The sequence below is a fragment of the Pogoniulus pusillus genome, chromosome 1 (assembly GCF_015220805.1).
Source record: "Pogoniulus pusillus isolate bPogPus1 chromosome 1, bPogPus1.pri, whole genome shotgun sequence".
NCBI lineage: Eukaryota > Metazoa > Chordata > Aves > Piciformes > Lybiidae > Pogoniulus > Pogoniulus pusillus.
The window spans coordinates 40,028,197-40,053,442 of record NC_087264.1 but is presented as its reverse complement, the minus strand read 5'-3'; the positions used below and the strand labels follow the sequence as shown (position 1 = coordinate 40,053,442).

The 25,246-nt window shown below is 38.9% G+C and overlaps 1 long non-coding RNA gene across 5 annotated transcripts; it reads right to left on the bottom strand.

Annotated features, from left to right (window-relative positions):
- Positions 1-3,611: 3,611 nt before the first annotated feature.
- LOC135178309 (uncharacterized) lies at positions 3,612-18,756 on the bottom strand. Of its 5 annotated transcripts, XR_010303469.1 has the most exons (6): positions 18,618-18,756; positions 18,040-18,122; positions 15,578-15,646; positions 14,823-15,073; positions 3,997-4,058; positions 3,612-3,900 (listed from the first exon to the last, which is right to left on the bottom strand). It is a non-coding gene; the product is annotated as an uncharacterized LOC135178309 (long non-coding RNA). The 5 variants fall into 5 exon arrangements; XR_010303468.1 differs by lacking the exons at positions 3,612-3,900; positions 3,997-4,058 and adding an exon at positions 9,357-10,174; XR_010303470.1 differs by lacking the exons at positions 3,612-3,900; positions 3,997-4,058 and having other exon boundaries at positions 14,321-15,073; positions 15,538-15,646.
- Between the last annotated feature and the right edge of the window lie 6,490 nt (positions 18,757-25,246).

The following is a 25,246-nucleotide window of genomic DNA, read 5'->3' as shown; positions in this document are numbered from 1 at the left end:
CCATCTGTGTCTGAAAGACTGCACCTCATGGAAGGCACCCATGCTGCAGCACTTCATGGAAGAACTGTAGACCATGGGAAGGAACTACATTGGACTTCATGGAGGACTATCCCCTGTGGGAGGGCTGGAGAGCAAGGGAAGAGCATGAAGTGTCCTCCATCTGAAGAAGAAGCAGCAGCAGAGACAACATGAGATGAATCCCATTCAACCTCTGTTGCCTGTCTCCCCGTGCAGTTAGCAGAGAGTAGACAAAGAACATCAGGTGCAAAGTTGAGCCTGGAAAGAGGGGTGGATTGGACTGCTTTTAAGACTTGGGTTTATTTCTTATTATCCTCCTGTAATATGACTGGTAATTAAACAGATTCTTTTTCCCAAAAATTGAATCTGTTTTGCCTGTGACAGTAGCTGACAAATGGTCCCTCCCTGTCCTCATCTCAACCCATAAGCTTTTGTTATTTTTTTTTCCTTCCTATCCAGCCAAGGAGAGGGACTGATAGAGTGACTTTGATAGGCAGCTGACATCCAGCCAGACTCAACCCACCACAGGTAGTCCTGACGCTTCAAGGTAGGGGTCTGCATAAAAGGAATGTCAAGTGAAAATATACCATATACAAAAACACATGAAACAACCAAAAGATTCCTTAACATATGGCAGTTAAAAGTGTTTTAAGTGAACAAGGTAAAAAGAGATGTCCCTTTCTGAGAGCATTTTTGTCACAAGTGGTTTTCAATTCAAGGAGCCTACAATAAGTAATCAACTGTGACATAATGCAAAACTGCATTCAGACTTCTCACTTCTTGGAAAGAGATGCAACACAGATAGAAGCTCCAGGTAATAATACTGCTGATCTAATAATACACTGTTTCCCTCTGCTGGCAAAAAAATGTATATCAGAATGTCTCAGGGAGATGCAGGCGTTCCTGAATAGAAGAATCACAACAAACCTAACATGAAGCTACAAATCCTGATGAATTTTTTGTAGTATATCTGTCAGGAACAGGTTTGATTATCCATATATAACCTTCAAAAAAGTACAGTTAGCTTATACTTGTCTTCATGGCTAGAAAAGCAGTGGTTTTAACTCTCAGATAACCAATGCCTGCAGAGTATGTCAAGATTAAACAGGAGAGCAAACATAAAGCATCTTTGCTGTCTAATGAAATTAACTTAACGCAGTCAGTCCCAAGAAAGACTTGCAGTTGACCTTGGGAAGTTTACATCTTGATAAGTTGAAACACTCTGCTCCATAAGAGGTTTTTGCAGACATGATTGAAAAGTTGTATCTGTTTTTAAGCCTGAAGATATTTTTCAGAGAGAAGACAAGACTTTAAAGCAAGAAAAATTATTGCTTTCTTGATCTGATCCACCATAAAATCCTACTTCTGCAGGCTTCTTTAAACTGATACAAGATTCTTTCACAGAAGAACTCAGAATGAGTAAAAAAAAATAAAGATCCATTGCTATTTAAACAGTTGACAAAGTCATTTGAATTTGAAGTTATATTTGCTTTCACATAGGTTCATAGAATGGTTTGGGTTGGAAGGGACCTGAAAAATCATCTAGTTCCAATCCCCCTACACATCCCACTAGGAACACCTCCAGGGCAGGGATGTCCACAACCTTCCTGGGCAACCTCTTCCAGTGTCTCAGCACCCTCACTGTAAAGAATTTCTTCCTAATGTCTGTGCTAGATCTACCCTCCTCAAGCTTCAATCCATCCCCTCTCATCCTATCAATAGAAGCCCTTGTAAAAAGTACCTTTCCTGCTTTCTCGTAGGCCCCCTTCAGGTACTGGGAGGCAGCTCTAAGTTCTCCCTGGAGCAGTCTTTGCTCTAGACTGATCAGCCCCAAGTCTCCACAGTCTGTCCCCATAGGGCAGGTGCTCGAGACCCCTGATCATCCATCCTGATGTGGCCATCCTCTGGACCCACTCCAGCAGTTTGATGCCCTTCTTTTGCTGAGGACGCATTACTTCAGGTGGGCTCTCATGAGAGCAGTGAAGAAGAATCTTCTCCCTCGTCTTGCTGGTCGTTTGTATTTAGCTAATGTCATGAGTTCGGGCAATCGATCAGCAATGAAATTTGAACCGATTAAAGGGACTCAATTTAGTGTTAGGTAAATGACACCTTTGACTTTCAAGTCTCACAGAAGGCAGCCAGTTTTGAACCCCGAGGATGGTAAATGGTGCCACTAGATGGCAGTGCTCCAAAGACTTTCGCGTTCTACATTGTGAGGGTTAAATGAATCCGAAAAGGAATTTCGGCATCTTTAGACTTTAAAACTCTTCACCACCGGGGAACGTAGCTCCCTATGTAAAAATTTCTTCCCCAAAATTTCTACTGATTCTTAAAGATCAAACTCACCCTTCATTTCCTCAAGCTGAGGGCTAGTTCTTGAAAATTAAACCATTCTCTTCTTCAAATCCCATCGACCCATAGCTTCTGCAATTCATCTCTCCTGGAACTACTCTCATCTAACTCATTCAGTTTCCTAAGTATTTTAAGAGGTTCTGTCCTCTCTCTTCTTCCTGTATTCTATTTCTAGTAATGTTCTAGCCAAAGACCATGACAAAGTTCCCTCTCTGTGGTAACAAATCAGAGCATGATTCATCACTCTGTTCTGCACTAACAACGGTATCAGATGATCTTCCTCTGAAGGATGTCAAGCTAACAGTGACAGTTCAACAAGACTGAAAGGTAAGGACCTCATGAACCTCCACCCATCTCTCCATCATGACAGCCAGCATCTCATTCACAGACTCAGAACACAGATACCATTCTAAAGTCCTTTTCTAATCCCTCAACAAGCTGATGTCTACTCTCTAATTTTACGTTTCACTTGCCACAACATTAATTTCTTTAGCCTAGAATGGCATCACGTTGTTTATATTAATTCAAAAGACTGCTAAAAAGATGATAGTTGCTTGTTTTGAACATTATTCCATTCATTGAAGTAAAAGCAAGAGAAGCTCATTCAAATACAAGATGATGTTTTGCCATCAAACTCTTCACAGCCTTTCCTTCTTGCCATCTTTGCATCACCAAAGTGATAACAATTCTATGGCTTTTGACTCCATCACTGACTTCTAAAGTTTGAGGGTTTTTTCCTTTTTGAACATCCATTTGCCCAACCTGATGCTTCCTCTCACACCTGAGAAAAGCTTACTACAGACATTGGTTTATACTCTCAGAATTTCCTTAACTACCATTTCACCATGACATGCAGAACAGCTAATGGCTGGGTTATCAGTATGCTGAAAACCCTGCTTACAGTGCTAATCGGTGCCCTTATTCTCATTGAGTCTTTCTATTCTCTGTATCTGCCCAAAAGACAGGACATGCTGCCAAATCAAAAGCAAGCAGTCCAATTATGGCCATGAATGATATTCATCATATGCAGCCCAAATTCCTGACAGAAGTGGAAGCTCACAAAACCTAAAGGGAAACATTAGAGACTAATCATATACTCCAAAGTAATGCCATCCTTGATGGTTAGGGTAATATGGACTACATAACAGGATTTAAGGACTAAAAATTTCAAAGTCAGTGGGAAGCATCATGATTCCCAACTCTGACCTATATAATACAGATATTTCATCAGTATTCCCAAATCAAGTTCAAATTTTCTGGGTGAAACTCAGGATATACCTCAGAAAGAAATCCAGCTTTGGCTTAGAGGCTGTAAGTAACTTCAGAAGCTGCTACTTTCATTGCTATACACAGAAATCTTCTAACTATTTCCATTTTGTCTAGACTAAACTGCTGACTCTGGAACTCAGATGTTTCTGGGGGTCCAGGCAGAAGTTTCCCTTCATTTCAAATCCAGAACATGCAGCCCTCTTCAAAGAGTGGATGGATGCATTCATTCTTTCCAGGAAGGGCAAGGTGAGTTTTTTTCTTCTAGGAAAGGGGGAAAAAACACAGCAGCAATTGCCACTTCTTTACGGTAATTCATTATTGAAGCACAGAGCCAGGAAACGAGAATTTTTTTCTTACCTGAGGATTCAAACCTCACTCATCATTAGATCATTTGACCAATCTTGGTAGAGGAAGTTGTGCTGTTGAGCAGAAAAGAATGCAAAAGTCATGCAGCCGAGAAAGAACAAGTGGTGACATGACTATTTCAGTTGCTAGAGCACCAACCTGGCACAGAAAAGCTCTGGATAGCATTTTTTATTCCCAAAACTTCTTTTTTTTTCATGTATTATTGCTAATGTCTCACCTCCTTTAAGGTAAGCATATTTAATTTAAAATTTAAGGAGTATTACACAGCCATTTTCTGTTGCTTATCTCTCAAGACTGTAAAGCTCCCCTCAGAATTACTGCTTTTCAGGATACAATCTCCCCTCCTACAAAGGATGACCCTAATTCCCTATTCTTATCCTTATGACCTTGCATTTGGCTGCACTAAAATGCATGTTTTTCAAGTGAGCCCAAGTTAACAAGCTACACAAATTGCCCTGTAAAACTAACCCACCCTTATCCTTACTAACCACTCCACCATTCTTTAGATCATTACAGACTTCATGAGCAATATTTTTGTATTTCTGGAGCTGGATACAAAAACTGCAAGCAGCAAACTACCAGTCTGAAAAAAAAAAGCACACACACACCAGGAAAAACTGGAGAGTGTTAAGCCTCCAATTTTGTTGCTGTTACTATATCAACTAGAAAGGCACAGGAAAAGAAGTAATAATGTAACCAAAGTAATAAGTAGAAGAAAATAATATGCTTCATATTCATTCATATGCATATCATTTTGGTGCAAAACACACTAAAAGAAACAGTAAAAGAACCCCAAAGGTCTAGGACTTCACTGCCACCAAAGTTGGTAATACAACAACATGATCAAAAAGAGTAGATTTATTACAAAATCCATTTACATTTCCTTGCTGCTTCTTATAGAACAAATTTTCTGCCAGATCTCTTTTGACATGCTGCATCAACCTCACAAAAACTAACTATTCCACATTTTGTTTTAATTCAGTTACTCATTCACTGCAGATGCAGGATGCTGCAATCATCACATGGCCTCCTTTTACATACATGAGGAATAGTTTTGACTGAGACTTTATCTAGGTCAGAACTCTGTTCTGTTCTTAAAATTGAGCATGTGTTGAGCTCAACAGAACTACACTCAAAGTTAGGAGCAAAGCGTAAGTGCTTGTAGAATCAGGATTGTGGTAAGATTGTCTCTGAGATAAAGAGCCAGTGGGTCTGCACTTAAACCTTTTACTATTACAGAATTTTACATTCATGGAAAGCCCACTCTATTTGCTCAATATTTCTTGTTAATTCAGTAGGACCTCTCAAGTGAGTGGACTAGAGTATAAAAATTCATGTTTATAACCTACAATGTGACATATAACTTATATGCCTACAAAAATGTGTTTATATTTAAGAGCAAACAACACATTTTACATTCTAAGCAAGATGCAAGCCTTGTAGAGCATTTTTCCTAAGCATTTTAAAACATATCTGTGAAATAAGGCACTTTCAAAAATCCTTTTCTTTGACACCTATTTGAAGCTACTAAATATCACAAACTTCATGAAAGTTTTTTCTCCACTAATAATATTTTAATTTACCAAATTAAATCATCCTTTCAACTTGCTCTTTCAAGCAAGTTGGTGCCATGGTCTAGCCTTGAGCTCTGTGGTAAAGGGTTGGACTTGATGATCTGTGAGGTCTCTTCCAACCCTGATGATACTGTGATATCTATTTGGGATACATTGGTTCTTGCTCCTTATTATCCACGTGTTCTGCTGTAAAAAAGATACTCTGACCTCTTCTAATGGTGAAGTCTAGAAACCAGTTGTAAATAAGAAGGCAATATAAAACTAGAAAAACAGTACATAGACGATGAATGCCTCAAAACATTGACCTCTACAAAGGGAAACAAAGAAACCAAGAACTTAAATATCCATTCTCTAGATTTCAAAGTACATAGTTCATCAAATCCTACATCGTGACATACATCAGGCCATAGGATATAAATTGCTAACAAAAATACTTGGCACAAAGCACCTGATAATTTCTACTGAAAGTAGAGATAACACTATTTAGAAAAACAGATAAAAAACTAAAATGTTGGTAATAATTTTCAGGTGAAGCAGTCACAATTTCCTGTCCAAGCTTTCACTGGCTGCACTGAAAAGTTAAACCTAATAATGCAGATTTACAGCTGAATAAATGTTAAAATGTTACACATACATTCAGCTGCCAATTCTCTCCCATGACAGAGCACCTTGAAAATGCCCTTAAAATTTCAAACTAGTTTTATGACCTGCTATCACCTGAACTTCTTCCTAGCTTTTCAATTCAGCTGTTGATTTTAGAGGAAACATCAGGTCTTTGACCATCTTTGAAAAGTTAATGACTGAAAAATTCTACCATTTAACTCTCCCCTCTAAGCTGTACCCAAGTTGATGAAAGTCCTATTGACTTCCACAGGCCACGGATCAAATTCTAAAAACGGTCTCCGGCTACTGTATGAACTCTACAAAGTTAATAAATGTCTAACAAGCAGCTACAATGTGCAGAGCACTGTATGGGAACTGTCTGAGGTGTAAAAAAAAAATAAATCACAGAAGTGGCTCCCCAAATATATGCTGCTTTCAATCAAAGCTCAAAGGTGCCTTCAAATTTCAAGACAAAAATCCAAGTTAAATGGCTGAAAGTCCACTCCACAGTTTTCAGTTTTAACTCTTTTTTTCTGAGGTTCTCCTGAGATATTTTCAGCAACTTGGGGTTTTGTATTACTGTGAATTAAGACTTAGGTTATAAAGGGATACTTCAAATTTTAAGACAAAAATCCAAGTTAAAATGGCTGAAAGTCCACTCCACAGTTTTCAGCTTTAACTCTTTTTTCCTGAGGTTTTCCTGAGACTTTTTCAGCAACTTGGGGTTTTGTATTACTGCGAATTAAGACTTAGGTTATAAAGGGATACTTCAAATTTTAAGACAAAAATCCAAATTAAAATGGCTGAAAGTCCACTCCACAGTTTTCAGCTTTAACTCTTTTTTCCTGAGGTTTTCCTGAGACTTTTTCAGCAACTTGGGGTTTTGTATTACTGCGAATTAAGACTTAGGTTATAAAGGGATACTTCAAATTTCAAGACAAAAATCCAAATTAAAATGGCTGAAAGTCCAATCCAGTTTTCAGCTTTAACTCTTTTTTTCTGAGGTTCTCCTGAGATATTTTCAGCAACTTGGGGTTTTGTATTCCTGTGAATTAAAACCGATGTTATAAAGAGATACTTCAAATTTCAAGACAAAAATCCAAGTTAAATGGCTGAAAGTCCACACCACAGTTTTCAGCTTTAACTCTTTTTTTTTTTTTTCTGAGGTTCTCCTGAGATATTTTCAGCAACTTGGAGGTTTTGTATTACTGTGAATTAAGACTTAGGTTATAAAGAGATGCTTCAAATTTCAAGACAAAAATCCAAATTAAAATTGCTGAAAGTCCACTCCAGTTTTCAGCTTTAACTCTTTTTTCCTGAGGTTTTCCTGAGACATTTTCAGCAACTTGGGTTTTTGTATTACTGTGAACTAAGCCTTATAAAAAGATATTTCAAATTTTAAGACAAAAATCCAAATTAAAATTGCTGAAAGTCCACTCCACAGTTTTCAACTTTAACTCTTTTTCTGAGGTTCTCCTGAGATATTTTCAGCAGCTTGGCGTTTTTGTATTACTGTGAACTAAACCTTATGTTACAAAGGGACACTCTAAAGGGGAAAACCAGCCAGAAATATGAAATGAAAGAAGGAAAAACACAATATTGATTCATCCCATAATACATATTCAAGTTACCATAACAACATTTTCTATTTGCTTACATTTTCTGATAAATCATGCCAGCAAAAGTGAAAATATAAAAATCCCACATAAAATCATAGATAAAAATCAGTGTCATGACAGAAATTTGACCCACAACCAAGAACTTATCACACTGTGTACACCAGACATATCCCTGCTACATTAGTATAGTTTTGAGTCTAAGTTTATAGGCACATGACAAACCAATAGGAAAGAGTGTTAATAGGTATTCATATGTCAGCAAAAACTCCTCAAAGCATATTTATTCCCAACCATATTACTTTAATGCATAGAAAAGAACCCAGTTAATTTCTGCTTCAATAACACAGTTTCACCAGATCTTACAATCCAAAGTCTCTACTGAAATCAGCAGGGTTTGCCTGAATGAGAACAGGGTCAAGGTTATGAAATAAAATGGGAAAGTTAAACAAAAGGGAGATATCCAGTTTTTAAAGCAAGCCAATCACACAATACATGAGATTGGTTGGGATTTAAGGCATTTTTATAGCAACTTCATTTAACACAAAGGATAAATAATTGCTCTTTTTCTAAACTAACAACACATTTACAACATATATGAAAAATAAATAACTGTTTTCTCATGTGAAATCCGAAATCACTGCTTTAATAAGTAGATCATATTAAGTTCTAAAGAAATATTTCACACTTTTTTTTTGACTCAGCAGCATATGTAACGTTCACAAGCATTTAGAGGAGTTTACTTTGGGATGGTCTAACGCAGTTCACTTTCTCTGCAATGCAGTTACCACAGAACTAAAAGAAAAAAGGCAAAGTTTAACTCTGAACTTACAAAATAATTTCAGGATTCTCTAGGAACATTTCCTCTCAGTTTTGACATTTAATTTTTCTTTAAATCTGAGTGTTATTTTGTGTTGTCACTACTGCTCTTCTTGTACAGAAGTTTGATCATCTCACTGAATGAGCTGACTGCTTTATCAGTGTAAACTGAAATATTTGGGGCATGCTGCAGGTAAAGGTGAATTTTTTACAGCACACGCTCTCCTAAAACAGACTATTTATCATTCTCTTGAAGAAAGGGGGACATGAAAAAACAATACTCTGTGTGTGGCCTACATTACCTTCATTTAATGCACAAGATACAGGGTTTTTAGAAAATCATGCAGTTTCTGCACCATTGATAATCTGACAGTAAGTATTTATTGAAGGTAAAACACTCATTGTCTGTTGACACTATTTGTTTTAATATATAATCTTGCTAACCAAATGATCTTTAAGCAATGCAGATAAGCAATGGCATGCAAAGGGTCACTTAAATGCCAATTTGACTGTTTCATAAACTTGAGCATTCTTTTCCCATGACTATTCTTTAGCTACTTAATTGGAAGTATTATCCATTTACAAACTTTAGGCCTGCCATAAAAAGCCTCTCTTCTCTATCCAATAGACCTCTCAGGACCCAAAGAACAACAAAAGCTAATAATTAAAGCACCTCCTTCCCCCCCCCCCCTTTTCTCAGTAGAGAGAGAAGTGAAGAAGCAACCTATAGCACATCTAAACAAAGCTATCTATAAAGATCTTATTAGCAGATCTTGTAAGACCATAAAACTAAAGAGTCTCACTTGACATGGGATGGACAGGATCAGTTAAATTAGGACATGGTCTGTACTACGCTTGTAATCTGTGCTTCTGCTACATAATGACAGACACAACCTACGACAAGAGCAAGGTATTAAGCAGTTGTCCTTAAATTACAGCTCTCCATGTAAAAATCTCCTGAATTTCAGACAAGCACTGACTGTAATACAAATTCAAGTTAATGAATTTTTAATACATCTTCTCTATTTAAAGATGATGACTTACAGCTGGCGTTGCTTATATTAAATTTGTGGTATTTTCCATTGTTTGTTTTTAATTATTTTGATTAGATTATGCTTGGAATTGTATGGACAAATTCAACCCCCACAAAAGCAGCTTCAGTTTGTGCTGCAGCCAAGTGAAGTTTCATCTACATGCAGAAGAAGTGAACAGGCCCTCTGGATTTTAAAAATCATAAACCAGAACGATTTCAAGGAGATAAATATATTAAAACTGGAGATACAAAACCTGGTAATTTAGGTCAGGAACAGATAGTGTTCAGAGCAAATTTGGGGGGAGTGACATTATTTTGTCTCCACAAGTATCATTATATGGACTAATAATACATTTTCAGTATTTTTCTTACAATAATTAAATAAATTACTTGACAGCTGAAGCATGCCAGAGGCAAAGACTGTCGCAAGTGGTGTTCCTCATGTGTATCTTTCTGAGTTTCATGTGGTTTAATTTTTAATATTGCTTTTTTTCTTCCACCTGTAGCACATCCAAGGACAGAGCCTAAAGTGTTTAGAAGATAAACACAATGTTACAAACAGATAGGTCATATGGATATTTTTACACTCTCTCTGGAGCAGGACAAGGAGCAAAGGCGCACAAGCAACTCTGAGCATCAGCAAATACCATTTGATTGAACTAGATTACTTTAGGACTGCTGTCACTATGCAGATCACTGCAGCATGCACAGCTATTCAGGATACAGAATAAGCAAGAAAGGGAATTCTCTGCACAGAGAATTTCCAACCTGCTCTGCTTAAACTGAATTTCTGAAAAGTGTGTAAGATGACTGCATTTCGTTATATTAAAGAGGATAGCCAAAAGAGCAGCAAAACATTAATATTACTATTCAGAACCATTACACTTAGAAAAGCATGAACACATCTAAAATGTGCATTTTATTTTTAAGCAAATTCAAGCAGATAGATATAGTTTAAAGCATGACATTTGTAGAAAAAAAGTTTCTTCAGTGTTATATTTATTAAATACAGGATCTTCAGCAGGAACACGGATGCAAGGAATTCCTACTGTTCCCACCCACAGCTGCTCATTCCTATTTATTAGAGCACCACCTGCTTAGCTGTGCCAAAAAATTGGTTTCCTTTTTTCATGCTGTGAAATAGATCATGTTAAAATAAAACAAAACCACAGATTTTTTAAGAAGTGTGGAGGGAAGACAGAAATCAAGCTAGATCTCTGACTCCCTTTGTAGTCTCCCCACTGAAATTGTTGGCAACAGCTCAGTGTAATCCAGGAGGAAGAGCAAATAGCAAGTAAAAGGAACTACAGAAGTCATCATTGCTGCCAAAGTGTCTGCATCTGTGTCATAAAATGCACCTTCAGAATCTGTACACTTACGCTTCTTTTTGCATACCAATGGATGGGTGGGCAGAGGTCAATGGGATGAGATTTAACAGGGCCAAGTGCAGGGTTCTGCACTTTGGCCACAACAAGCCCAAACAGTGCTACAGGCTGTGGACAGAGTGGCTGGAGAGCAGCCAGGCAGAAAGAGATCTGGGGGTACTGGTAAATAGTAGGCTGAACATGAGCCGGCAGTGTGCCCAGGTGGCCAGGATAGCCAATGGCATCTTGGCCTGGATCAGGAACAGTGCGGCCAGCAGGATGAGGGAGGTTATTCTGCCCCTGCACTCAGCACTGGTCAGGCCACACCTTGAGTGCTGTGTCCAGTTCTGGGCCCCTCAATTCAAGAGAGATGTTGAGATACTGGAATGTGTACAGAGAAGTGCGATAAAGCTGGTGAGGGACCAGGAACACAAACCCTATGAGGAGAGGCTGAAGGAGCTGGGGTTGTTTAGCCTGGAGAAGAGGAGGCTCAGGGGTGACCTCATTGCTGTCTACAACTCCCTGAAGGGACATTGTAGCCAGGTGGGGGGTGGCCTCTTCTGCCAGGCAACCAGCAACAGAACAAGGGGACACAGTCTCAAGTTGTGCCGGGGTAGGTATAGGCTGGATGTTAGGAGGAAGTTCTTCGTAGAGAGAGTGATTGGCGTTGGAATGGGCTGCCCAGGGAGGTGGTGGAGGCACCATCCCTGGAGGTGTTCAGAATAAGACTGGATGAGGCACTTAGTGCCATGGTCTAGTTGACTGGACAGGGCTGGGTGTTATGTTGCACTGGATGATCTTGGAGGTCTCTTCCAATCTGGTTGATTCTATGATCTCTCCAGAGGTCACTTCCAACATTAACCATTCCACAGTTCTCTTTCCTGCAAAGAATTATCTTCCCAAAACAGACTATCAGCACCATCAGTAAAAAAGATACTTCTGAACTCCAGTTAAAACTTTGCACACACAACACAACCAAGAGTATTCAGGAAAACAAATAATCATAACATAAAAGACAGAACTTCAAATAGTTGGGGGAAGAAAGGTAATGTAAATGATATCTGGACTAACAGAAGATACTCAACATTTGTTGATGTCTTAAGACACCTATATGGCAAATGAAAACCTCCACAACTAAAATTACAGCAACTGTTTTAAAATCTTTAGCCAAACCCCTGGGATCTCACCTTTCTTGGGAAACAGATCATGAGGGGAACTTCAACACGCTTTTGCTAGTGAAATACAGAGACTACACTAAGTGGAAGTTTAAAATCAGAGAATATGAGCCAAGAAACTTATTATGATATGGGCCTTTTAAATTTATAGAATCTCTCTTTTTTGTTTTTCTTAGTAGAAATACCAGTGAACTAACACAACTTTTTAATTAAGAGACTTACACCGTTCACTTGTGGCCGTGACCTAAAATTACAATAACTAAAGCACATATCTGCCTCTTTTTTTTTTTAATCTGCTTTATATATAACCAAATTTACAAGTTCATCTGCCCAATCAATCAACATACCCAGATTTCACATGAGTCTTGCAGCCCACTCAAAGTAACATAATTTCAAAAACAAGATGGAATAAAAGGATGCCAATGAAAAGTGGTGTACAGAAATACTAATATATAGTACATTGTTCATACTCCACATCATTCTGCTAAAGATGTGTCAGAGCACTTAACATAGATATGTGGTTTCTTAAACCCATTTCTCCCTCTTTTTCTTAATTTTTTTGTCTCTATTTCCCCCCCTCCCCTGTGTAGAACTGAAAGCCTGCACTTTCCAACTAAATGAAATATTTAGATTATGTAGCAGTGATTTAAATAACTGGGAAATTGCTCTCTTAGCAAACATTATATAAACGTAATAAATAATCTTACTATCCTAGAATGGTTTAGGTTGGAAGGGATCTCAAAGATCATTTAGTTCCAAACCCCTGCTACATGCAGGGACACTTCCCACCAGAACAGGTTGTTCAAGGCCTCATCCAATCTAGCCTTGAACACCTCCAGCATCCACAACCTCCCTGAGCAACCTGTGGCAGTATTTCACCACCCTCACTGTAAAGAGCTTCTTCTGGAATACCATAAAAATTACCATCAGTAACATTGTGCTGTGTATTGTTCATATACATCATTTAGCATAGTAAATTCAGTAACCAACAAACCAACTGATGCTGCCAAGTATTCTCTTTGAGCTCCCTGCAGGCATCATCATTTACATCATATAAGACATTATAGCCAGGTACGGATGGCAGATTAGATTTCAGCTACCGAAGGATCAGAAACATTTCTCACCTATAGACAGACAAATATTGCCAGGAGAAAGAAATGAAAGTGTTTTTCCTAATGTAGCAGAACTTTTAAAAAGTAACAATTGTATTTTCATCCATTTTCTTCAATAGAACCCTAACCCATCTAATAGAAATATTTTTTGCCTATCACATTTTTTGCTATGGAAGAATGCCTAGAAACTGAAACTGCTCAAGCCAGCATCACCTGGTCCATTAGTGCTCTCCTTCATCTCCACTGAAGTCACATTGCAGAATGCAGTTTCTAGTTTCTATTATCTCCCCATGATTCACTCCCAGACCTCCCCTGTCCCTCAGCTCTTCAGAGTAAGCTCTGTGCATCTTCAGTTCTTGCCTATCCTAAAACAGACCAGCAAAGATTTTTTGCTAATTTGGAACTCTAGGCACATGCCTGCCTCTCCACAGGATATTAGGGTTGGAAGGGATCCAAAGAGATCAAGTCAACCCCCCTGCCAGAGCAGGACAATACTATCTAACACAAATCACAGAGGAATCTCTATCCCTTTCTCCAGGCATATTCATAAGACACAATCAGAGACAAACTACCATCAGTAGGGTGAGCCAAAGAAGCAGCTGAAGTAAAGCCCTTAGACAATCAGAAGGATTCTCATTTTGACTGAGCCTCTGCCTCGTGACAGCTAGACCTTGGAATAACACACTTGCAAATATGGGCCATCAATAAGCAGCTCACACATGTTTCTCTCACCCTATTTTCATTTTGGTCACTCTATCTCCTTATCAGCATCTGTAACTGTCTTCCCACATAGCTTATCCAACTTGAATAGAACTTCATCTAACTTAAGTTTAGGCCAAGGCTATTTGGTACTGCTGCAAGTAACATTACTTAGAGGAAACATCTCAGTCTTGGCTGTCCTTCTCATTATACCATTGTAAACAGAATAAATAGTGTCACTCTGTTTTATAGTAGCAGATATAACAACTTTAAGGCAAAGTAATCATTTAAATCAAAGCTCCAGAAGGAGTTTGGTTCAGGGTTTACTTTATTATCTGGTTATAGACCCAAAAATATCAGAATGATAAAAAATAACAACATATGAGGAAATACTTTGTCTTTTGTGGTATTGTCTCAAACTTGAGACACAGACTCTAAAAATGTAATCATTATATACTAATGACAGTTTTTGTCATGTGTGAAACAACACAGAACCAGAAGGATATTGAGCACAAAACCATTTTCCAGGAAGGCTTTCACTTGTAAAATGTAGTTTAGGATTCTATTTATACATTGTTTCATTTGTAATCTTCTTTCCCATCTCATAAATAAAAGCCTAACCCAGCATCTGACCGAATGAACCTTAATTTGTTTTTTCCTCTAACCTCAAGTTGCAAGACCAGTATGAAGACCTGTTTTATAGAAACTCCTCTTTTAAAGGGCAGGTGGTAGGGAAAGAGCTTGCAGACCTCTGAATGCTCTAAAGCATCAAAACGTTGAGCATGGGAAAACTAATACCATCTCACAATAGTACCTGCTCACCTGCTTCTTGTGTGTTAACAGCCCATCTTTAGGCCAAGATCCACTTTCCACTGCTTGAGATTCTTTCTGAACTGCTGACATCTTCCAAGTAAAAACAAAGAAATAATGCAAGAGATAAATGTACAACACATCTTTTGAAACACTTCTACGTTCTGACAGACAAAGGACCTACAACATTTAGTGCTAAATATTTACAGAGACTTCTTATGAAAGATCTGGTCTCTTTCTTCTACAGATTGCACTCGTAAGAACTGCAAAATGAAAAAAGAAACATGCATCAGAAATCTATATCAAGAGAGACACTTTAAAGCAAAAAAAAAAAAGTCATGAATGCCTCTAAAACATAATCAATCCTCCAAACATAACCAAGTTTAAGTATTTACATTTTAACAATATTTTGAATGAAAAGCATAAATGATGGGCACAGAGAGACATGAATATAAGTGGATGTTTCATAACTCCATTGCCCTAATCAGCATGCTACTTAATAAAAGCAAAATTCTTTATATCCAGCAGTCAGAGAATCAAATCCCACATGAAAAAAAAAATGTACAAGGCACACAAAAAGGAAAGAGAGAAATATAAAGATATATTCAGGATTTGTGAAGTACCAAAATGTATTCAAGGACTACTTAATTTCCTTCCCAGTTTTATCAGTTTAAAATATGAACTGCCTATCTTAACAACTCTGCAAGCAAATAGAAGCACTATTAACTTATTATATTTTAACATTCCGAGATAATGCAGAATGCTACCAGGCTTGCTTGGTGAAAACTTGGCAGGACATGAGATCCAGCTTTTATTTCCTCATGTTCAATTGGTCCCTGCAGTGTAAGAGAATAAAACTAGTGACAAAAAAAGAATGACAGGGAAACAGAGGGGAAAAAAAAAAACAACAAATTATTTATATCACCTTACAAAAGAAAACAAAATCAAAACAATATATATGCATGAAGTTTGGGTCTTCAGCACACAAATTAGTTTGGAAGCATATTCAGAGACAAATGATCCTAAGAGCATCTTTTGCAAACATTTACATCTTAGTGCTACACTATAAGTAACTTCTCCATAGAACTATTTCGAATGGAGCAGTTTAAAAGCTGAGTGCAATTTTCACTTACTCATTTTCTCCACAGGAGAAAATCAGAATTGCTGCACTAGCAGAAAAGCTATTACTAAATTTGAAGTTGTTCTTAGTTCCCAGACATACTACTCTTTCTCAAAGCAACGCTTCAACGAGTGTCTTTTTGGTTACAGCACATTTATACAAACAAAACCTGTTCTCTACTAAAAATTTAAGCTGATTTTAAGTTGATATTCTGACAGTACTTGTAATGTGTGAAAATCCAAAAAGCCAAAATAATCATTTTATTATCTGCAGTCTTTCTCCTGCAAGTGCAGGAAAAATATTTAGGTACAAGTACTCAACTGCCTTGATAATTTATTTGAAACCAATTTAGCATTTTTAGCCATTTTGGTATGCCTGTGGTAACCTCTGTAGCTGAAAAGACTCATATCAAGTCCTAATGTACAGAAAATTCAGGCTGTGGTGCTATTTGGGCTTTTTTTTTTTTCAAATAATCACTTCTAATTTTATCTTACTTAAATACCTTAGAATCATAGAATCAACCAGGTTGGAAGAGACCTCCAAGATCATCCAGTCCAACCTATCACCCAGCCCTAACCAATCAACTAGACCATGGCACTAAGTGCCTCATCCAGGCTTTTCTTGAACACCTCCAGGGATGGTGACTCCACCACCTCCCTGGGCAGCCCATTCCAATGCCAATCACTCTCTCTGTGAAGAACTTCTTACTAATATCCAGCCTATACCTTGATCTGGTATTTCTTCAATTCCTTATTTGACAGTAACCTGCTCTTAAAATCAATTATTTTCCTTTCTGTTTTGACAAGAAAAGTCTATCACTAGTGCAGAAGGCACTCTGATACATAACAAAAATTAAATCTAGATGTGTGAACATACAAATATTCAAAACACTCACTTAACACAGTGAATTTGTACAAATTAGATACAAATGTAGCTAAGCAACCTCTAACCCTTTGACAAATCTTGAAACTCTGGGAGATTACAACCTATCTGATTAAAAATCATTTGTTTTCATACTGTAACAGCATCTGACTTAAGAGAGGATTTTGTTAGACTTCGGGGTAAAAAGATAGTTCTTGCCCCAAAAAGCCTGATGTAGGCATAATGAATTGGAAAGTGATTGTTGATAAAATCTAACAAACTGCACAACTGGATTGTTTTTAATTAGTTACTTGCACTGAGGAGTCTGAAATAAAACAGATTTCAGAAATCCACAAATATAAAACACCTACCAAGTGTCTCTCCCTAGGAAGTTTCTTGCAATGCTGTGAAAATAAAGCATCTTCTCTTTAAAAAAATGTAAATATGAGACAACATTTCCAGGGGCAAAGTCCACTCCTAAAGAATGAGTGGGCTCCCTTCACCAAGTGACAGGAAGTGCCATAGCCTTTGCCACAGTTAACCTTATTGAGCATAGTCATCAATCTGTGCTTCCTGAACTAACACTATAACAGCAAACTCATAATAAAAAGCATCATGCTTTTTGGATTTAGCTACATTTCAATGGATGCTAAGACTGTGAGAACATTTCACAAGCCAACTACAAGCAGAAAATAAGAAAACCAATAGGAGGAGGTAGGAGTTTTACCACTCAGAGAAGAAAACCAAATAAATCCAAGTCTCTCATTCATTCCCATATTTAAAGCACCTTACTGCACCTAAAGAAGAAAAGAAAATGTTTTCAATAAACCTCTTAAAAATACTTTTATCATGAAGTAGTGCATGATCTGTTTGCAATTTTCAGGTCAGATGAAACATAAAGACCATATAGAGCAAATTAAGAAATACTGTAAAATAACAAGCAACTGCTTATTTGTGTTCGCTTACAGAAACAAAGCAAACACAAATCTACCACTTGAACTTTAACAACTGGTCTCCATCAGACTACTTTTGAGAGAGTATTAATGCATTACAGAGAAAAGCTTCTCAGGCCTCACCACTGAGATTAGCAGACAAAAGATGGAGATGTTGTTTCGAAAAGCAAGGCATATTTTATGGTGGCTTGCTGCTAGTATGGTGCACTGTATAGACCTTGCTTAGCAGAAACGTTCAAATCTGATGGCATTTACCAAAACCAAAAATATTTAGTTACCACTCTCAAAAGCCCACCTGAGGCACCAAAGAACTCATCTGCTGAAAGCTGGGCTGGAGGTTCATCACCAAGAAAGTTGAATATCAAGAAAAATGCATTTCTGAAATGAATATAAACACCCTCCTTGAGACACTAAATCAAATTTATAACTTCAGGGCAACAAGCCTCAAGTCAACAAAACTACTCCAAATGTTGGAAATTGTATTACACTTACAATACACAGTTTGCTTTTGAACAGAAAATGTGGTAGGAATCATCATCTAAAACTGATTTCCCTGAAAATAAAACAAGGCTAAGCAGTAATGTCTCACAGAGCTGGCATTCCATTCCCCAGATAATGCTCTTTCCAATCCAGGGGGGGAAAAGTGCTCAGTCCCACACACAGCAATACCATATGATATATAGTATACACATCACATGCTAATATCATATCTAATGCTAAGCAGTCATTAATGCAAGATGAAGAATAAATGAAATAGAATATTTTTAAAAGCAATTAAAAACACTAAGAGCTTGTCTTCATTTTAGTAGCTCTGTTCTTTTCATAGCTATTTCTATTTCCTTTAGAAGAATATATTAATTACAGAAGGCATACCTTGAAGGTCAATGTAAAGTCAATACATCATGCACAGTAATAAATCTTCATATTTATAAGTTTGCTTATGTTCAAAAGACACCTACTGTGCTGGTTTGAGGCTAATTGGAATATTTTATGGCAAGAAATTAAATCCTTAGCTGTGAGAAAGAAGAAAAAAAAAGCAACAGTACCCTGCATATCCCCCATTCTTCTGCTGAGAAAATCAACTAGTCAAAATATAGAGAAGACACACACTTCTCATTTAGCTCTCACTGCAGTTCTGCTCCTTCTTTCTGGTAATCTGGTCTCTGTGATTGCCTCTGCCTCAACTCTAATCTGACCTAACCCATCTTCCTCTAACCTCCCTGCTGTCTTTTTGACACCTCAACTCAGATCTCTCCAGGTTTATCACATGAGATATAGATGGGTTGATCTGGTTATTTCTGATGGGAGGGAAAAAAGGAGGGGGAAGGGGGTTTATGTCAGGAGCCTTCCTGGCAATCTGATTGTTCTGGGTGAGGTATTGTGTTTCTGTATTAATTTTAACTCATATATAACTGTATATATATTGTGTGTATATATATGTGCTTGTAAATTGTGCTAAGCTGTAAATACAGCTTCATTCCTTAACTTCCAGCCAGCTGAGTCTAGTCTAGATGATTTTCTCAAGTGTGTGAGGGGGTGGGCAACACCCAAACCTTCACACCTGCTGTAAATGCCTTTGGTTTGGAATAAAATGTAATCAGTAAGAATATTCCTCCTCCTTCATGTCCATACCAAAAAACAAAACAAAACAAAACAAAACAAAACAACAAAAAAGTTTGTTTACAACAAACAGCTGGACCAGAAAGTCATCACTAAATCTAAGTTTTCATTTTACTTCAAAATGGATTGATGTAAATTTTAGAAATACATAATTGATCATCACATTAGTACAGAGAAGTCAGATTTCCAAAGCTCAGAGCCCAACAGTTACCACCACATATAAGAGAAAAATCAGTTCTCTTCAATTTTACATTATCAGGAATATTTACTTCAGGCTAAACTCTGAAATTCCTACCTAGAACATATGACATGTTTATAAAAGAGTAAGAAAAGCATGTAACTTAGCACATATTATCGACCGTCAATAATTCTTTCTGCTAAGTTGAACAAGAAATGTTTTTCCAGATCCAGTATCTTCTCTTCTCTAGCCCTTTTCTCACTCTGCTTGAGGCATTTTGTTAACCAAGTGGCAAATTTCAAACAGACAAAATAGAACAGCCCCAAATTATTACATTCCTAAAACACAAGTCAAGCAATGAAGAGGGATTACCTCGACGCTGTCAAACTGAGGAAAGTCTTCTCTGATTTCAATCCCAAATGAAATACACTGGAAAATACACTGTGAATCCCTGAACTACATCTCTTAGAAGCAGATCAAATCAGAGGACATAAATCTACTGGAAATGCACTTTCAGACTCATGGACTTTAACACTTACCTCACTTCAGTTTTTTCCCCCCTCCTATTTAATTAAATGACAGCCAATCCCACACTAAGGGAATGTAAGGTACTAGTACTTTATGACAGTCTATGACCATAAAAGGTAGTATTTTGATAGCTGTGGGGAACAATGTTCTTTATCATGTTCTAAAGCACAGGTGCATATATGTTTCATCAGACTTTCATACTTCCTTGAAGAGCCACCTGCTGCTGAAAAGCAGTTCACCCCCCATGGGCTTATTCATTCCATGGCATCGTTGAAAAATGCCAGCATGAATACCAAGTGTGGTAGTATTAATCTTTGTGACATAAGCTTCAGCCCTCTTGGAAGTAAAAACTATTAGTTTTGCTAGGGGAGGACAAAAAGCCATCTGAGAGTAAGTTACTAGTCTGGATAACAAATTAATCAGCAACCTTCTGGTGAAAATCATAGAATCAACCAGGTTGGAAGAGAGCTCCAAGATCATCCAGTCCAACCTAGCACCCAGCCCTAGCCAGTCAACTAGATCATGGCACTAAGTGCCTCAGCCAGGCTTTTCTTGAACACCTCCAGGGACAGTGACTCCACCACCTCCCTGGGCAGCCCATTCCAATGCCAATCACTCTCTCTGCCAACAACTTCCTCCTAACATCCAGCCTAGACTTTCCTTGGCACAACTTGAGACTGTGTCCCCTTGTTCTGTTGCTGGCTGCCTGGCAGAAGAGGCCACCCCCCACCTGGCTACAATGTCCCTTCAGGGAGTTGTAGACAGCAATGAGGTCACCCCTGAGCCTCCTCTTCTCCAGGATAAACAACCCCAGCTCCCTCAGCCTGTCCTCATAGGGTTTGTGTTCCAGGCCCTTCACCAGCTTTGTTGCCCTTCTCTGGACATGTTCCAGCACCTCAACATGTCTCTTGAATTGAGTGGCCCAGAACTGGACACAGCACTCAAGGTGTGGCCTGACCAGTGCTGAGTACAGGGGAAGAATAACCTCCCTTGTCCTACTGGCCACACTGCTCCTGATGCAGGCCAGGATGCCTGGAAAGTTTTCTGTAGCATCCACCTGATGCTCAGTACTACCAGCATCTCCTGCTACAATAACTGATGGACACTCTTACTGCTGCTTACACAATCTGCCATCTGTGACAACAAAGGACTGTCTTATCAAGAGCTCACAAGCTAAACAGTAACTAAAAGAAGCAATACTTCCAACGCTATTCCAAAGGCATGTAATGTACTATTCCATCTGTTAGATTAGACCTGTATGATCTATAAAAATAGGAAAGCAGAGTAAGGACAAATATATATTGAACTATGAATATCATAAACACCAAAAAAAACCCCAAAACCTCAAAATCTTAGGTTTTAATCTTTTTTTTTTTTTTTTTGTATTGGCTCTTTTTCATTTTTAGGGGACATCAAAAAACTGTCAGAAGAAACAGTGAAGAATATTCTATGATACATTAATGTCTTTATCTGTTTGTTTTGTCTGGCTTCTGTGTTGCAACACATTGTAAGAGCGGGAAAAAAAATATACAACTCTTATAAAAGTAATATTTACCCAAGAGAAAAATATTGCCCTTGTTCTGGTTCATCTACTTCCGTTTTTATGTTGTAGTTCTGGCCAAGAACACTCTCCAGGAGTTCTTTGATCGTCTGGTCTCAGGGAGATAGAGAAGTAGACTGCAGGGAAGCAATTATTTAATCAATAGACCTTGCAACCACTTTCACAGGCAACGCTGGTATGGAAGTAGGCTCTTCAGGTTTGCTCTGCTGGAAGTTCTTCTCATGTATTTTTGAAGTGTCTGGTCTATTCACATCTCTTGCCCCTTCCAGCTGTTCTTGAGCAGACCTCACACTTGACTGCTTGCTTCCTCTTCCCAGTACTCTTCACAGTTTAGCACCTAAACCTTGTAGCTTTGCTTTTGAAATCACTCTGCTTTTCTTCTTACATTACCCCGTGGTTATTTTTCCCTTTCCTGAAACACTTGTACTTGTATCAGAATCTGTAGAACTAAAATCATCACTGTCTTTAGACACAGTATCTATTGGTTTCTCTCTCTTTCAAAATTCTGGGGACCCATCTGTAGCACTCACATTCTGTTCTTTACTAACAGCTTTTGTCTTCTCTAATGAGACAGAGGAGCTATTAACATGAACATTTCACCTACAGTAACTTATCTTCCAAGGTGCTTCTGGGTGCTTAACCATACCATTTTTTTAGTGGTTCCTGCAAACAATGCTATTGCTGGCAGTTTTACAGCTGCATTTTCATGATTACAAGTGGTGTTTTCTCTTTTAACTTCTCCAGAGCAACTTCTCTGAATTTTGTCAGCACAATCTTCCACAGATTCCTTTCTTCAAGCCATCACCCTGAGATCAGGAGTTTGTTTTTTCATGTCTCTTACTTGGGAAGATATCCTTTCTTTCTGTCAACTTCAGAACACCCAATGAATTAATTAGCAATATTTTTATTTGTATTCATGACAGGCTTATGTGGACTCTCTGACCTCTGGAGAGGATAATGTTCTTAACTGATGCAATTGATCTAGTGTTAAACCTTCCAATAAGGGCTAAACGCTCACATTTCTAGGAGCAGTAACTATTGCTTGTTTGAGCTTCAGACAATCCCACTGAGATTCCCTGCATATAGTCTCATGTTCCTTAATCATATTCAGCTCTTCCCCATATAACTCTGTTCAAAGTGCTCATTTCCCAGCAATTTTCTCCTGTTGTATACAGCCTGTAAATTCCAACAGAAATGAATTTCTGTGTTTTAAACACCAACACAGAGCCTAGTCTTGCAAAAACTACTGCCCCTTGCTAAGGGCCCCAGCGATTTTAACAAGACTGTGCTATATGTGTATAATTAAGCACTGGCCATGGCTATTAGCTTTTCACCTGAGGCAACAACTGAACCATATTTATGCTTTGGGAGCATAAATAGGGAATGGGACAGAAACCAACAAGAGAGAAAAACATGAGAGAGAGTTAAGTTTAAGCTTTCTCGAGCAACCATTAAAAAAAACCCCTTTTGAATTACAAAACCAGCGACCTCGGGGCCCTCCAAGCGCCACTTATCTCCTGGAGCAGGCAAGAGGGAAGAGACGCCAGCCCCTCGGAAAAGTACCTGGGCGAACAGCCAGGCCCCTGACGGAACTACCAAGGCACAGCACTGACGAGCTCCAGAACAACGAGGGCGCCCTGCAAGCCCAGAAGAAGCCCCAGCTGCCTCTGTCCCCTTTGAAGCAAGCGCAAAGATGCGTCCGTAACCTAGCAACAAAACTCCCGCCGAGTAAGAGAGCAGGCAGTACCTGCTGCCACCCGCAGCGAGCGCCGCCTGCTGGCCGGGAGGGGCCAGCCAGGTCTGCCGCAGCAAGATTGGCGGGCAGGCGGCACCGATGACATCCCCATCCTCCCTCGGGATATGAAGGCTTTTACATGTAGGGGATATGAAGACTGTTACATGTATCATAGAATCATAGAATCAACCAGGTTGGAAGAGAGCTCCAAGATCATCCAGTCCAACCTAGCACCCAGCCCTAGCCAGTCAACTAGACCATGGCACCAAGTGCCTCATCCAGGCTTTTCTTGAACACCTCCAGGGACGGTGCCTCCACCACCTCCCTGAGCAGCCCATTCCAATGGCAAATCACTCTCTCTGGCAACAACTTCCTCCTAACATCCAGCCTATACCTACCCCGGCACAACTTGAGACTGTGTCCCCTTGTTCTATTGCTGGCTGCCTGGGAGAAGAGGCCACCCCCTACCTGGCTACAATGTCCCTTCAGGGAGTTGTAGACAGCAATGAGGTCACCCCTGAGCCTCCTCTTCTCCAGGATAAACAACCCCAGCTCCCTCAGCCTCTCCTTGTAGAGTTTGTGTTCCAGGCCCTTCACCAGCTTTGTTGCCCTTCTCTGGACACGTTCCAGCACCTCAACATGTCTCTTGAATTGAGTGGCCCAGAACTGGACACAGCACTCAAGGTGTGGCGTCTAGCCTTCGGCACTGTGGTAAAGGGTTGGACTTGATGATCTGTGAGGTCTCTTCCAACCTTGGTGATACTGTGATACTGTGATACTGTGACCAGTGCTGAGTACAGGGGAAGAATAACCTCCCTTGTCCTACTGGCCACACTGTTCCTGATGTAGGGACTTGGTGTGAGTTTGCTCTGTTGAGTGAGCTTATATCTGATGCCTTGCAGTTTTCAAGGTCATCCAGAGACATCATTAGAAACAGTCCATCTGAAACAGAGGTCTCTGAAGGGTGTGGAGTAGGCAAGGTTCTTTGTACAGTTGTAACCTCATTTCTGCCCTGTGTATAGCAGCCCTTATTTTGCTGTCAGTCGTGGGCTCTTCATAGCTTTGTCCTGAAAATGCATGGCATTGCTGGCATTGTGTGCCATAGAATGCAGCCACTTCCTTGGTTGCAGTTATAGACATATTTTTCCCATCAAAGTAATTTTCCTAATTATCAAAGGGTCAGCTTGAAGATGAAAACCCAGTTCAGCTATGTGTGACTTGTTTAGCATCAGCAGCAAAGTTTCTGCCATTGGGATTTTGTTTACAATACAAGGGATTGCCTGCAACAGGATAGACTCTATCTCCATAAACCAATCAGCTTTACAGTGTCAACATGAGCAAGAGGTCAGAAACTTGTTCTGTGCAAGGAATCCTGACACCATCTTTCAGTTTTGCAAGGCTCTGTCTTGCAGTTTCACAGCCTGTCCTTCAGAGAGTAGAGGGATCAAATCTACTTGACAGCTGTGGGGTGAAAGTTAAAATTTGATAGTCGTTCTTGAAGTATGAAGGAAAATTTCAAACCATTTCAACCATCTGCTGTTCAACAATACAGGCATGATTAAAAAAAATCAAACTCCAGGGTGGTTTTTTTTAATGAACATATAAATTGAAATATGAAAAGCCAAAGTTAGTCTATCAAGATGGTCATAACTATGGCCCAACCCTACAAGGTCACATTATGACCAGGTTCCCAAGAAGACTGATTGTCTGGAACATAGACAAAGTGAAGCAGCTTGTAGCAGTTAATAATAATACTTCCTGCATATAATACGAACTCAGAGGACTGGAATTTCTGTGAATCTCTGCACTGTAACAATTCACAAAATTACATTTGTAATCCCCTTAAGTCTCTTGGGGTGGGTAAAAATAAAGTCTCTTTT